At 39.5% G+C, this 13621-nt stretch overlaps 8 non-coding genes across 8 annotated transcripts; 3 read left to right on the top strand and 5 right to left on the bottom strand.

The window, feature by feature from the left end:
* Nucleotides 1-285: 285 nt before the first annotated feature.
* On the top strand, nucleotides 286-367 carry trnas-aga (transfer RNA serine (anticodon AGA)). Its single transcript has one exon. It is a non-coding gene; the product is annotated as a tRNA-Ser (tRNA).
* Nucleotides 368-537: 170 nt separating this feature from the next.
* trnai-aau (transfer RNA isoleucine (anticodon AAU)) lies at nucleotides 538-611 on the bottom strand. The gene has a single exon. It is a non-coding gene; the product is annotated as a tRNA-Ile (tRNA).
* Nucleotides 612-909: 298 nt separating this feature from the next.
* On the bottom strand, nucleotides 910-991 carry trnal-cag (transfer RNA leucine (anticodon CAG)). The gene has a single exon. It is a non-coding gene; the product is annotated as a tRNA-Leu (tRNA).
* Nucleotides 992-1670: 679 nt separating this feature from the next.
* On the bottom strand, nucleotides 1671-1885 carry LOC131703461 (small nucleolar RNA U3). Its single transcript, XR_009309917.1, has one exon. It is a non-coding gene; the product is annotated as a small nucleolar RNA U3 (small nucleolar RNA).
* A 2227-nt stretch (nucleotides 1886-4112) lies between these two features.
* trnaf-gaa (transfer RNA phenylalanine (anticodon GAA)) lies at nucleotides 4113-4185 on the bottom strand. The gene has a single exon. It is a non-coding gene; the product is annotated as a tRNA-Phe (tRNA).
* Nucleotides 4186-5484: 1299 nt separating this feature from the next.
* Nucleotides 5485-5697, bottom strand: LOC131703483 (small nucleolar RNA U3). The gene has a single exon (XR_009309934.1). It is a non-coding gene; the product is annotated as a small nucleolar RNA U3 (small nucleolar RNA).
* Nucleotides 5698-5836: 139 nt separating this feature from the next.
* On the top strand, nucleotides 5837-5909 carry trnai-uau (transfer RNA isoleucine (anticodon UAU)). Its single transcript has one exon. It is a non-coding gene; the product is annotated as a tRNA-Ile (tRNA).
* A 628-nt stretch (nucleotides 5910-6537) lies between these two features.
* On the top strand, nucleotides 6538-6609 carry trnaw-cca (transfer RNA tryptophan (anticodon CCA)). Its single transcript has one exon. It is a non-coding gene; the product is annotated as a tRNA-Trp (tRNA).
* Nucleotides 6610-13621: the final 7012 nt, after the last annotated feature.

Here is a 13621-nt window from a genome sequence, read left to right as displayed (position 1 = left end):
AATTTTTCAGTTCAATTAAATAACTACTTTGTTTTTGGGGGTGTTTCTTGAAAAGATCAGTTAAATAGCTACGTATTTTGAAATAAAGATGTATTCATTATTATGAACGTTAACAAAAATTATATTTTATTTACATTTCCCACGTGTGCTTGCATTGTACAAATCTGACAGTTTCAACAAAGACATTTGACTTCGGTTCATTAGTTAGCCTATACTGCCATCTACAGCATTACTACGGGTTTCGTTTACTTCTTTTGGATATTTCACAAATAATTGTGCGAGCATGTAGTCGTGGCCGAGTGGTTAAGGCGATGGACTAGAAATCCATTGGGGTTTCCCCGCGCAGGTTCGAATCCTGCCGACTACGTAAGCTTTGTTTTTAATTGATTGTATGTGCTCATTGTTAATACATGTTTAAAGCTCAGGAAGTCTGAAATATTACTGGTTGTACTTCATATCGCTTCGGTTCATTTTGTTAAAGAATGTTCATTTTGGCACCATTACAAATGCTGTGGTTTCTTTAAAGAAGAAAAGCCGTGGCCCGTACGGGGATCGAACCCGCGACCTTGGCGTTATTAGCACCACGCTCTAACCAACTGAGCTAACCGGCCACACACTCAAAACTTGATACTAGAACCCGAGGAAAATAAGTCCTGCGGACATTATGATTGTTCTACCAAGATGTTCTCATGTTAAACTGAACAATAACACATTCAAAGTATTGGAAAGGCATAATTAGAGGCCTCGTCATAATGAGGCAGTTTAACAGTGTGAAGGATGTGGTGAGGTGCAGGCTTGCGGTGACTTTCTCTCATTTAACGACCTTGTGATTTGAATACTAACAAGAAAAACAAATCAAATTACCAAGCATTCGGTGGACGTTTTAAGAAATAAATAAACAAACAGATTTGTCAGAAGTGGGATTCGAATCCACGCCTCCAGAGAGACTGCGACCTGAACGCAGCGCCTTAGACCGCTCGGCCATCCTGACTTACACTGATGACTTTGCACAACACTGCAGTACACTGCTGAACCTCCAATGTCTGACGCTACAGTAAATCACCTGGGGGGGTGTGAACTTATTCTTTATCTGTTTATATTAAGGAGGGTGACCTGTTTCGTCGCATTCTATATGGGATCACAAGGACACTCCTCTTACAGACAGAAAATATACGGCAAACAGAGCGATCGCTTCACGGTTTGAAACAAATCAGAACAGTCTGTTAGCAAATTAACTTCATGAAAAAAAACACACAGGCATTACATAAATGTTACAGATATGTTTCGTAGACACAAAAGTTGTAACATAATTGAGTACATTTGTAAACTATCCGCCAGTAACAGACATTATCTCACATTATCTCTAGTTTCAAACGCATTATCACAGGCGGCACAATTATGACATGGAAAAAATCCAGTATATTTGTCTAGTACACCTAGATCTCTCGAATATTAAAATGAGTCAGCCCTTAAAAAAACACTGTCCGTGTTCATTTCTATGTATATGACATTGCCTATACACAATACCTGTCATGTAAGCCTATTGGTATAAAACCGATCACAATTAATGTGATCCGTGTTTTCAGTCAGATTGATAGTTTTAATCAATCATCGAAAAAGCAGCAGTGCTTTGCAACTGTAGTTCGTCTTGCGTACCTTTTGGTAAGATACCCACTCAGAACGTGTCCGCTTCCTCCAGCCCCCTAAGGAACACTGGAGCGGTCATCAATAACAGGGAGCAGTTGGCCAAAAAAAAACAAACACTCGCTGTCTCCTTCACGCTAAAAAACGAACACTCTCACTCTTCCTCGTGGATAGCGAGTCCAAACACTTTAAAAACGCATTTCGCTAGCATTATATATAAAGTTTATTTAAAAAAAGTCTGAAATATTACTGGTTGTACTTCATATTGCTTCAGTTCATTTTGTTAAAGAATGTTCATTTTGGCACCATTACAAATGCTGTGGTTTCTTTAAAGAAGAAAAGCCGTGGCCCGTACGGGGATCGAACCCGCGACCTTGGCGTTATTAGCCAAGGAAACCCGAGGAAAATAAGTCCTGCGGACATTATGATTGTTCTACCAAGTTGTTCTCATGTTAAACTGAACAATAACACATTCAAAGTATTGGAAAGGCATAATTAGAGGCCTGGTCATAATGAGGCAGTTTAACAGTGTGAAGGATGTGGTGAGGTGCAGGCTTGCGGTGACTTTCATGTATTTCATGTCATTAGATGATCAAAGCCCCTTTGTGCCAGAGCGCATTCAGAGGAGACGCGCTGAGAAAATCCGTCATCTGTGTCACTCAGTACTGCCAGCTTTCCCTCGTTGGTGATATATTGGTCAGCATAGCTGCTTTCCAAGTAATTGACCCGAGACGATTCCCAGCCAGTACAACTGTGTTTATGCCCACGTTTCAAATAATAAACATTATAAAAACAAATCGCTTTGTTTTATGTTTTCTTTACTTTTAAGCTGAGAATCAAACACACTTCCGACAACTTCATAGCCCTGCAGACTACGAACAAATATTGAGTCGGCTGTTTCCCATGACCCTGGTGATACCGAGTGTTTTCCAAGTATCAGCATCGGACTTAGCATGCCTTTGGCATGCTTGCTGTGCACTCTAGCATTGCATAACAAGCATGCACTACGGCAGGAATTCGTGGCACAACGGTAGCGCGTCTGACTCCAGATCAGAAGGTTGCGTGTTCAAATCACGTCGAGGTCAAAGCCTTCTTTGTTTCTATTCCACACCATTTAATTTTGTAATGTGTTTGCAAATACTAGTTTGGAAGAATTTAATGTACAGCAAGTAATAATTGATACCTTTAAGCTGAACAGGCATTTAAGAATTAACAACGAAGACATAAAAAGGGACACAACGCCAACAGAGTTCAAGCCCATCACCTTAACCACTTGGCCACGACTACTTGGTGCAACGTGCCAAGATCTATAAACACAGACCACATATATCACAGACCAAGAACAAATACACACACACTGTTTTAAATAAAACTGACGAAACCATAATCCCTGGTTTAGGAGGCCAGTGCCTTATCCTTTAGGTGACTTCCAGATGGATAGCAGTCAGCGAGACAATACACGACCAGAGGAATAAATTTGTTAATTTTACTATAAAGATTGTTTCAATGAAATCAACAGCTGATACCAAACTCTTGTCAGCACTCAATACCATTTTAATTTCTTTTTTAAATCGGACTAAAATAGCGTTCCTAACACAGATTGTATTTTTGTTGTAAACAGACTACTTGTTGAAGTCACTGAAAAATACTGTGTGTCCAAACATGTATTTAACTTGATTGTTTTAATATTCCAAATAACATATTACTTTGAAAAACATCTCCGTCGGCCACTGGATCGTGGTCTCAGGCTGGGATACGGACCATTGAGAACAGTATAAACGATCTATGACTGGAAGTAGCTTACATGAGAAATGCTCTCGTTAAACATGCTAGGATGATCGACTTCGGCATTCTCCAACTGCTGTTTACATTTTCTAACACGTTATGAGAACGAATACAAAGTTTGACCCTTTCCTTGTAAGTGGGGGTAAGCACAAGTTATTTTCAGATGTTATGTCTTTATTTAAGCACAATCAAGTCCTGCGTAGTGCAAATCACATTACTATATTTTTTATATTAGTCAAGTCCTATTGAAAGAGTTCTTAAATAGTTTCAACATTATCAATGATCAATTTGAAATTTGCTTATTGATTTAAACCAGTATGAGATGCACACTCAAAATGTGTCCCCTTCCTTCAACAACCCCCTGACTGAAGATTGGAGTGGTCATCACTAGCAGCCAGCAGGTGCCCGAAAACAACACTCATTGTCAGCTCGGTGCTGAGAAGTGGCAAGCTCTACTTCATTAATATGATACAATGACTGGGCAACAACGAGGTGTTACATTAACAATACCAACTAACTTGAGACAGCCAAGACGTTGAAGTATACCTTAAGTTTTTGCATTTCTTAATCACATTATAAAATGGCACTATTATACGTTGTTATTTCTTCCAATTACACAGAACAAAAAAAAACGCTCTTTTTTTCTGTTCAAAATAATACAAAACAAAAATAGTCTTGCTACTTGCCGAAACCCGGGATCGAACCAGGGACCTTTAGATCTTCAGTCTAACGCTCTCCCAACTGAGCTATTTCGGCTTGACAAGACTTGCGTTTTTTGTCACCCCAGTAAACCTGTGTATTATGAGAAACGTCAACAGCTCGGCAACACAATAGAATCCGATGCCTTTACAAATGCGTTTCGAAACACTTAAGTTTTCTCCCAGATGCGGTTTTCAGCCGAAACGGGGGGATAAAACTGCCTATGATCAAAGTGGGCAGAAAAGTTGCATAATTTCCATACCGTATTGGGAGAAAAGAAAACGGATCATCAAATTGATCAATGCTAATGTTAAAACAATTTAAGAACACTTTACATAGGCCTTGACTAATATAAAAATATAGTAATGTGATTTGCATTACGCAGGACTAGATTGAGCTAAATAAAGACATTACATCTGAAAATAAATTGTGCTTACCCCCACTTACAAGGAAAGTGTCCAACTTTGTATTCGTACTCATAACGTGTTATAACATGTACACAGCAATTGGAGAATACCGATGTCGATCATCCTAGCATGTTAAACGAGGGCATTTCTGATGTAAGCTACTTCCACTAATAGATCGTTTATACTGTTCTCAAAGGTCCGCATCCCAGGCTGAGACCACGATCCAGTGGCCGACGGAGATGTTATTCAATTTAATACATTATTTTTAATATTAAAACAAGTTAAATACATGTTTGGACAAAATATTTTTCATTGACTTCAACGAGTAGTCTGTTTACAACCAAATGCAATCTGTGTTAGGAACGCTATTTTAGTCTGAATTAAAATGGAAATTAAAATGGTATTGCGTTCTGACAAGAGTTTGGTATCAGCTGTTGATTTCCTTGAAACAATCTTTTATAGTAAAATGAACACATTTATTCCTTTTAAGAATAAATAAAATTGAGCTGTCAGAGGAGGATTTGATCAGACACCTCCACTTGGAGACCAGAACACAGAATTCTTTGGAAAGACAGAGTCCTTAAGTCTAGCGCCTTAGACCACTCGACCATCCTGACAAACTGCGTTCATTACAGCAGAAAACCGCATTATTTATTTCAGCACAGCCTAGGGTTGTCATATCAAGGCCCGATCGGGTTTATTACGCACATACCAACTGTTGCTCCATGAATGATGTAATGACAAGTGTTAAAACAGAAACGGTTTGAAGCCAACCCACAAAAGTAAGACTATTTATTTCAATATCGTTATAACTATAAACGATGCACGCATTTTACAATAGCAATTGCTATATGACAACGACCAAAAAGTAATTTTGTTGCAATACTGTATACAGTGTGAACAGAATCAGATATTGCTCTGTTGCCTCGAAGAAACATCTACATTTTGTATTTAAAAAGGACATCCAACGTGGGGCTCGATCCCAAAAGAGAGCGGAATGTTCATCAATGATCAAGAACAGCTACAGTGAAGTAGCATTCAAGTCCCGCTACGCGCTCAGAAGAAAACACTGTAACTCCTCGTTATGGTTAGCGAGACCAGACACTAGAAACGCATTTCACTAGAAACAAACTATAGAAATGATCCCTGAAAGTAAAATCTTAACAAATATGTGGGTAAAACAACTTCCCTACTCCCGGCATGATGGTGTCTGATTCGGTTTCCTTTCTAGAATATTACTTGTTCATAGTAATGTTAATAATTGCCAATGCGTTTCAAACACAAAACTCACTTTCTGACCAGGTTCCATAGTTTAGTGGTTATCACGTCTGCTTTATACGCAGAAGGTCCTGGGTTCGATCCCCAGTGGAACCACTTCAATTTGTTTTTACAATATGACTCCCTGGTCAAGACAAGGTAGTTCTGGGTTTGGCCGATCATTAGATTGCGGATGTAAGGTATATGGTCCCATCGTAGAAGCAAGATAGTTTATTCACAAAAAATACATACACTTTTATTTATGTTTCTTTTGTTGGTAAATTAACCCAATACATTATTGCATTCTGTCACGTCATTAGATGAGCAAAGCCCCTTTGTGCCAGTGCGCATTCAGAGGAGACGCGCTGAGAAAATCCGTCATCTGTATCACTCAGTACTGCCAGCTTTCCCTCGTTGGTGATATATTGGTCAGCATAGCTGCTTTCCAAGTAATTGACCCGAGACGATTCCCAGCCAGTACAACTGTGTTTATGCCCACGTTTCAAATAATAAACATTATAAAAGCAAATCGCTTTGTTTTATGTTTTCTTTACTTTTAAGCTGAGAATCAAACACACTTCCGACAACTTCATAGCCCTGCTGACTACGAACAAATATTGAGTCGTCTGTTTCCCATGACCCTGGTGATACCGAGTGTTTTCCTAGTATCAGCATTGGAATTAGCATGCCTTTGGCATGCTTGCTGTGCACTCTAGCATTGCATAACAAGCATGCACCACGACAGGAATTCGTGGCGCAACGGTAGCGCGTCTGACTCCAGATCAGAAGGTTGCGTGTTCAAATCACGTCGAGGTCAAAGCCTTCATTGTTTCTATTCCACACTATTTAATTTTGTAATGTGTTTGCAAATACTAGTTTGGACGAATTTAATGTACAGCAAGTAATAATTGATACCTTTAAGCTGAACAGTCATTTAAGAATTAACAACGAAGACATAAAAAGGGACACAACGCCAACAGAGTTCAAGCCCATCACCTTAACCACTTGGCCACGACTACTTGGTGCAACGTGCCAAGATCTATAAACACAGACCACATATATCACAGACCAAGAACAAATACACACACACTGTTTTAAATAAAACTGACGAAACCATAATCCCTAGTTTAGGAGGCCATTGCCTTATCCTTTAGGTGACTTCCAGGTGGATAGCAGTCAGCGAGACAATACACGACCAGAGGAATAAATGTGTTCATTTTACTATAAAGATTGTTTCAATGAAATCAACAGCTGATACCAAACTCTTGTCAGCACTCAATACCATTTTAATTTCTTTTTTAAATCGGACTAAAATAGCGTTCCTAACACAGATTGTATTTTTGTTGTAAACAGACTACTTGTTGAAGTCACTACTTGTTGAAGGAATTGTGGGAAATGTCGTTTTAAGACCTTGAAATATACCTTTGCTTCTATACCTGATCCAAAATTTCCCACAATTATTTTCAACTTCCCGTCCCTGCCTATTGGCTGAGCGTCGCAGAGCATGCAGGGGCGGCGCATTTAAATTTCAAACTTGTACAGACAGACACGGAGTATTTCGCTTATTTGTTTTTAAGATACTGACTGTCTGTTGAACAATACAAACTAACTTGAGACAGCCAAGCCGTTAAAGCATACCTTAATTCTGCCATGTGATGCAATAACAAGTATTGGCATTTTTGCATTGTCTGCCTCGTCAAACAAGCTCGAGCCACAGCATACAGCGCTGCTGCATCGGGACACAGAGGTGGATTTTAAAGCGACTGAATCAACGAGCTGAGACTACTTTTTGAAGAAATTGAAAACATACCTCTCGTCAAAATATTTGCTATTTAGTTAATTTATTTATTTTTTGAATTTGCAATTGGCAGACTACATTGCCGACAATCTGAATTGCTCATATCAAGTTGCGTTGTAGCCTATGAGAATCGCTGGCATAGCTCAAGGGGAATTAGCTCTAATGGTAGAGCGCTCGCTTAGCATGCGAGAAGTAGCGGGATCGATGCCCGCATTCTCCAAATAGTTTTAATGTATCTGCGTATTTAGTCCCAACGCATTATGGAGATAAATACAAAGTGTGACAATTCTTTGTAACAGAGACGCCCGCCCTACATGTGTATTTTAAAGCACAGTCTCCTAATTTGTAATATTCCCCAGGCTGAAAAACTGCATTGCGCCCTCCATCGTATGCCTTCCGAGAAGCACAAAGGGAGATTTTTTATATATATTTTTTTTAACAATGGAAGAGTTTGTGTTATTTGGGAATAATTATAAAGGCTTGAAATAACGCCTTGGCTGTGACTTATTGCTTTTATAAAACGGCTACACCAATATTTGTAACGTTAGTCACTTTTTGAGATCTAGTCAGCTATAACTATGCTAAGCTCCGCTAGCAAATCGACTAGCCGTCCTGTGCTAGCTAGCTAGCTGGGTTGCTAAAAAAAAATATATATATATATATATATATATATCAGCTCAAACATTTCCCAGGTCGCCTCTCTCTCTTCGCCTCTCTCTCTCTCTCTCTCTCTCTCTCTCTCTCTCTCTCTCTCTCTCTCTCTCTCTCTCTCTCTCTCTCTCACACACACACACTCTCTAATTTTTTAAAAAAATAAGATACGATACTACAGGTTTAAATACAGTAAAATCGGGAGCAGATAAGTGCAAGTTAAAGTGCATTAAGGGCAGAGTGCTATATTGTCCAGAAGGGGAGAGCTGAGTTTTACAGGTCCTGTCTGAAGAGGTGTGTCTTGAGGAGGTGCCAGAAGGTGGTCAGGGACTGGGCAGTCCTGACATCTATAGGAAGGTCGCTCCTCCACTGCGGGGCGAGGGTGGAATCTGCAGTATCAGTAGTGTATCCTACAGATGTCAGGACTGCCCAGTCCCTGACCACATTCCGGCGCCTCCTTAAGACTCACCTCTTCAAACAGCACCTGTAGAACTCCTCTGTTTGTATCCTGGGACACTATCACCCTTCATTTAAATGTGCTTTATTTTGCTCTTATCTGCATTTAATCCTGTACTTCAGAATACTGTAATCTGTCAAGTGTTTAACCTGTAGTATTTTGTATTTAATCATATCCTGATGTAACTATCACTATTTAATCATATCCTGATGTAACTATCACTATTATCTTCTGTATTATAGAATTATGGTTTGTCACACTTGAACAAAAGTTATTGTATTTCTTGCTCTTATTGTATTACTTGTATTGCAACACTTGAAATGTATTTGCTTACGATTGTAAGTTGCCCTGGATAAGGGCGTCTGCTAAGAAATAAATAATAATAATAATAAAAATAATAATAATAATAATAATAATAATAATAATAATAATAATAATAATAATAATAATAATAATAGTTACTTTGAAAGACACTAAACCAGTTTAAAGCATTCGTTATTTAAACCAAAACCAGTGTATAAAGTGTTTTTGTAAGACAAATAAAACACAAATGCACCGAGATTTGAACTCAGCTCGCTAGATTCAGAGTGCTAGCCATTACACCATGAAACCACCCATACAGTTCCTCCATTGCAGGGACTCTCGTCAATGTTTCGTCAAAACACCAAACAGCACAAACTGCACTACACTCTGTGACCACAAGAGGGAGAGAGAGCGTAATAAAATGATGCTCTTTAATCCAGAGCAGTGGTTCTTAACCTGGGGTCCTCAGAGACAGTCCAGGAGGTCCACAGGAAAAAAACTTGAAACTTTTCACTCAACATTAGTAATGTGCAAAATCAAAATGTTTGCTTCTTGAATTGATTTGATTTCACAAAGTTTATGATGGATCTGTTAACCTGCAGCTCTGATTTTAATATTTTACAATTAATAATTATTTATACTGTGTAACAAAGCTACATAATCACAGCCGTGGCTAAGATGAATGGTTTGAGAGAAGGGAGAAGAGAGAGAAATAGCTGTGTTTGTACAAACTCAACACAAAGAAAACTATATTCTATTTTTTCGTTTTGCTTGCAAGATCAACTTTTTTCAGTTTTTTTCTGAATTGCAAACAAACTGCATCATCTGAAAATGAGTTTACACTTAAGAGCACTGCTTGACTAGAAGTGGCTGCTGTGCCAAGGAAGACAATTTGCAAAGAAAAGACACTTTGCATTGGCAGCACATGCTTCAGTGCTCTGGGAGTGTTTATAGCCCTGTGAGTTTAACAAGTTGTCTGAATTTAACCTGTCTGGTCAGGCTCTGAAATGGATGGAGTCTGACTTGTTAGATAGAAAACAAAGTGTTAAAATAAGCAATAGTGAATCAGCGTTTAGGATCTGTACTATGGGGGTCCCACAGGGATCTATATTTGGGCCTTTGTTATTTAGTCTCTACATTAATGATCTACCTTTGGTCTGTCCAGAAGATCAACCACAAGAGGAGACTGTAGTGTCTTGACATCACACTACGTTTGCACAAACAGCTTGCTCAATTAAGGGTGCCATGTTCTGGAATACGCTACCAGACTTTATGAAAAGTATATCAGACTACAAGAGTTTTATTTTTTAATAGAACTGAAAAAATGGTTGAAACAGGACCAACTTTGTGACCATGTCTAGTCCCCCTCCATTTGTTGACATTAAATAATAATAATTTAATGTTTGAGAGCTGCCCTTCATGGCAACAGAATCCACAACAACAATGACTTTTATCAGCATCTTCATCTGGGCACTTGTCATCTGCACTCAGGGTAAGAATCATTTAGAAAAACACTTTCATCAATTTGTGGGGCTATTCTTAATATATAAGTGTAAAACAGGGGCAAACTAATGGAAAATAAATTAAACTTCAATAGAAAAGGCTTTCATTTAAATGGGTTTTCATTAGTTAATTCACTGATGTACTTTATTTTTACAGACCCCCCACTAATTTAGTCTCATTCCAAATGAAAGAAAGCTGGTTTTTCCAACTTTCTCAAAACAACATATCAATACAAGAGCCATGTGTTTCTCAGTGAGCTGGAATCGCCATGGCAATGGAGTGTGATCAGTCACTGTGTGCGCCCTTTCACAAACATCAAACAAAATCAATCAATAAAGAAATCAATACACGAGTGTGATGGAAATATAATGAGTTCTGGTTGTAAATCTCCCTCTTGACCTGTGAGGATACAAAGTAGCGAAAGGGAAAGGCTTTGGACGGGTTGGCCTGACAGTTCATTCCCTGGGTCGGGAAGTCAATCAGCCTGGAAAAAGACGAGACTCCAGTGCGGGAATGTATTGACCTGGAAGGTAAACGAGGTAGCAGCTGCAGGCAATAGAATCAGCTGCAATCGTTTACCAAGGGGTCATGCATAACCGCATAAAAGGGGCTGGAGAATCTTTTCCTTCGTTTTTGGTTTTGAAATAGACCCAGAAGGACCCGTGCACTGTGTATTAAGAATATTGTGAGTTTTTGTTTTGTTTGTCTTGTCTATAATTGCTATTTGTGTGTTTATAGACAGCTAACACGTTCTGGAGCTGTTAGTAAGAGCCAGCACTGAACCCGGAACAGCACTGCACTCTTTGTCACTCTTTAACCTGTATCACCCACCACGAGCACTACAGCATGCACCCAGGACTGGTGACCGTGGTTGTATATTGTGGGAGAGATGCTGTGTTTATTGTTTAGGGCTGCAATCCCTGTTACTGTACTCCGTGTTTTACGCATCGCTTATTATTTGGTCACCAGACCTGGATTATAACTAAAAATAAAACGTATATTTTTCCATACCGGATTACAAATCTCGTCCGTTTATTCCTGCACTGCATCAGCTCTGCACCTGTTCATAATCAGCAACCACTTTGCCACAAGGAGTTTGATACCTTTTCCCCTGGCTTGTTAAATATCATTCTGATTGACATAATGAAAACGCACTCCTAGCAGCTTGCTCAAGGTACATCTTGAAAAGGCCTGTGAAAGACAGTGAAGTAGATGTCCAATTTATAACAGTAAGAAGCAGTCAAAATGTGACCAATGAAAAGAAAAATGACAGGTCCATTACTTCTACAGCAGCAGCAGCAGCACGTGGGAAGGTATACCACTAGGGGTAGGGCACTACATACCCTTTAATACACAATAGCATTGAAATGATGACAGAAACAGAAATATTACTGTCAGTTTAGACAAACAGATCAGTTATATTAGACAGCAGTGATATACTGAGAGCTTTGACTGGGGGAAAAATAGAAGAAAACAGTCAAAGTGAACCCGACCCTATCAATTGCACTGGTGCTCACTCACGGCTCAGATCTCCTCTATCTGTGACAGCAGCAGCAGCAGCAGGATTTGTAGAAAGGAAGCTGCTTTGTATACCGGTGCCTGCCTCACTGCTCCAAACACTTTGAGACACACAGTATTGATGAGTCACTGCTCAGCCCTTTCAGAGTCACTGAAACACACAGTACAATGATGCCATTGCTTCTACTGCTGGGGACACGGGGGCTCTTTGCTCAAGGTGATAATTAAATAGTTATTTATAAATCTGAAAGCTTGACTGGAGTTCATTTTAAACAGAACTTTTCATTGAAGTAAATCTGTCTAGCCGCTTCTTTACATTTTGTTTGTATTCTAACACAACACTATTTAATTTGACTCTTGCATTATTATTTTATAATCATTTTTTGTTGTATTTTTTCTCCAGAGTCCAGTGCAGACGTTGTTCTGACTCCGTCTCCAACAGCTCAGTCTGTTCTCCAGGACACACGGTCTCTATCCGCTGTACAGCCAACAGCTTTGTTAGTACCAGCTCCATCCACTGGTACCTGCAGAAACCTGACTCCTGATTTATTCTACTTCTAACCGTCACTCTGGGACTCCAGCTTCATTCAGTGGCAGTGGATCAGGGACACAGTTTACACTGAGCATCAGTGGAGTGCAGCCTGAAGATGCAGGAGATTATTACTGTCAGCAGGGCAATAGCTACACATTCACACAGTGATACACGTCCGTACAAAAACCTCCCTCAGCTCTGCAGGAACTGCTCTGGCTCATAGACAGTAACCACAGGGGCTGAGGCTGAGAGCAGCTGCAGAGCTGCTACAGTCGGACTGCACAGAGCTGGGTTTGATTAGGCTGTGTCAGTGGTATAGCCTGGATTCAAACCAGCGCTCTCCGGGCTATAGGGCACATCCTGCACTCCGGCACAGTGCCTTTGCTGAATGCTCCACTCAGGAGCCCCTGAATTTTATAATTTTTAGAAGATTTGTTTTTATTTTATTAAGTAAGCAATATTAATAAAATAATTTCAGTATGAATGTAAAATGTTGTTTAATGACAGTGATGACATTTGAATGTGTCCAACGTGAAAGATCATTTAAAGAAAGACCAGGTCAATGATCTAGTCTTAGAGCCCACCGTGGGGGACATTAGTGCTGCTATTACTTAACAATGTGAGGAAGTAAACAATAATCTATTTGCTTTACTTCATTCTTTTTCTTGTTTTCATCATTTAAAAACCTGCATACAGAAGAGATGTGTTCATACTCAGAAAAGTAGTCCAAAGAGTTTGATGATAAAAACAGCATTTTAATGACAAAGAGCAATTAATTTGACCTCCGAGAGACACACAGCAGATATTAATAGTGACCACAAGAGGGAGCCAGAGCACCACTGCTGTCCATAATGTAACAACACAGTAATAAGACTATTGAAATAGGCAGTAGCAGTTACCTCCCCAGTCAGCCCAGTTCTCCCATTGTTAACACAAGGCTCCTCACACCCAGTCATCTAAACATTCCAGTGTGGGTCTGTGTCTGGAGGAAGGAGCTGCTCACAGTGATGCATGCAGGGAAACACTGACTCTAAAATCTCAACCTGCAACTTCCACCCCTGACACTT

This window comes from Acipenser ruthenus, chromosome 32 (assembly GCF_902713425.1).
Source record: "Acipenser ruthenus chromosome 32, fAciRut3.2 maternal haplotype, whole genome shotgun sequence".
NCBI classification, from domain to species: Eukaryota; Metazoa; Chordata; class Actinopteri; order Acipenseriformes; family Acipenseridae; genus Acipenser; species Acipenser ruthenus.
The sequence above is the reverse complement of the archived record's forward strand: the minus strand, read 5'-3'. Positions and strand labels throughout refer to the sequence as shown.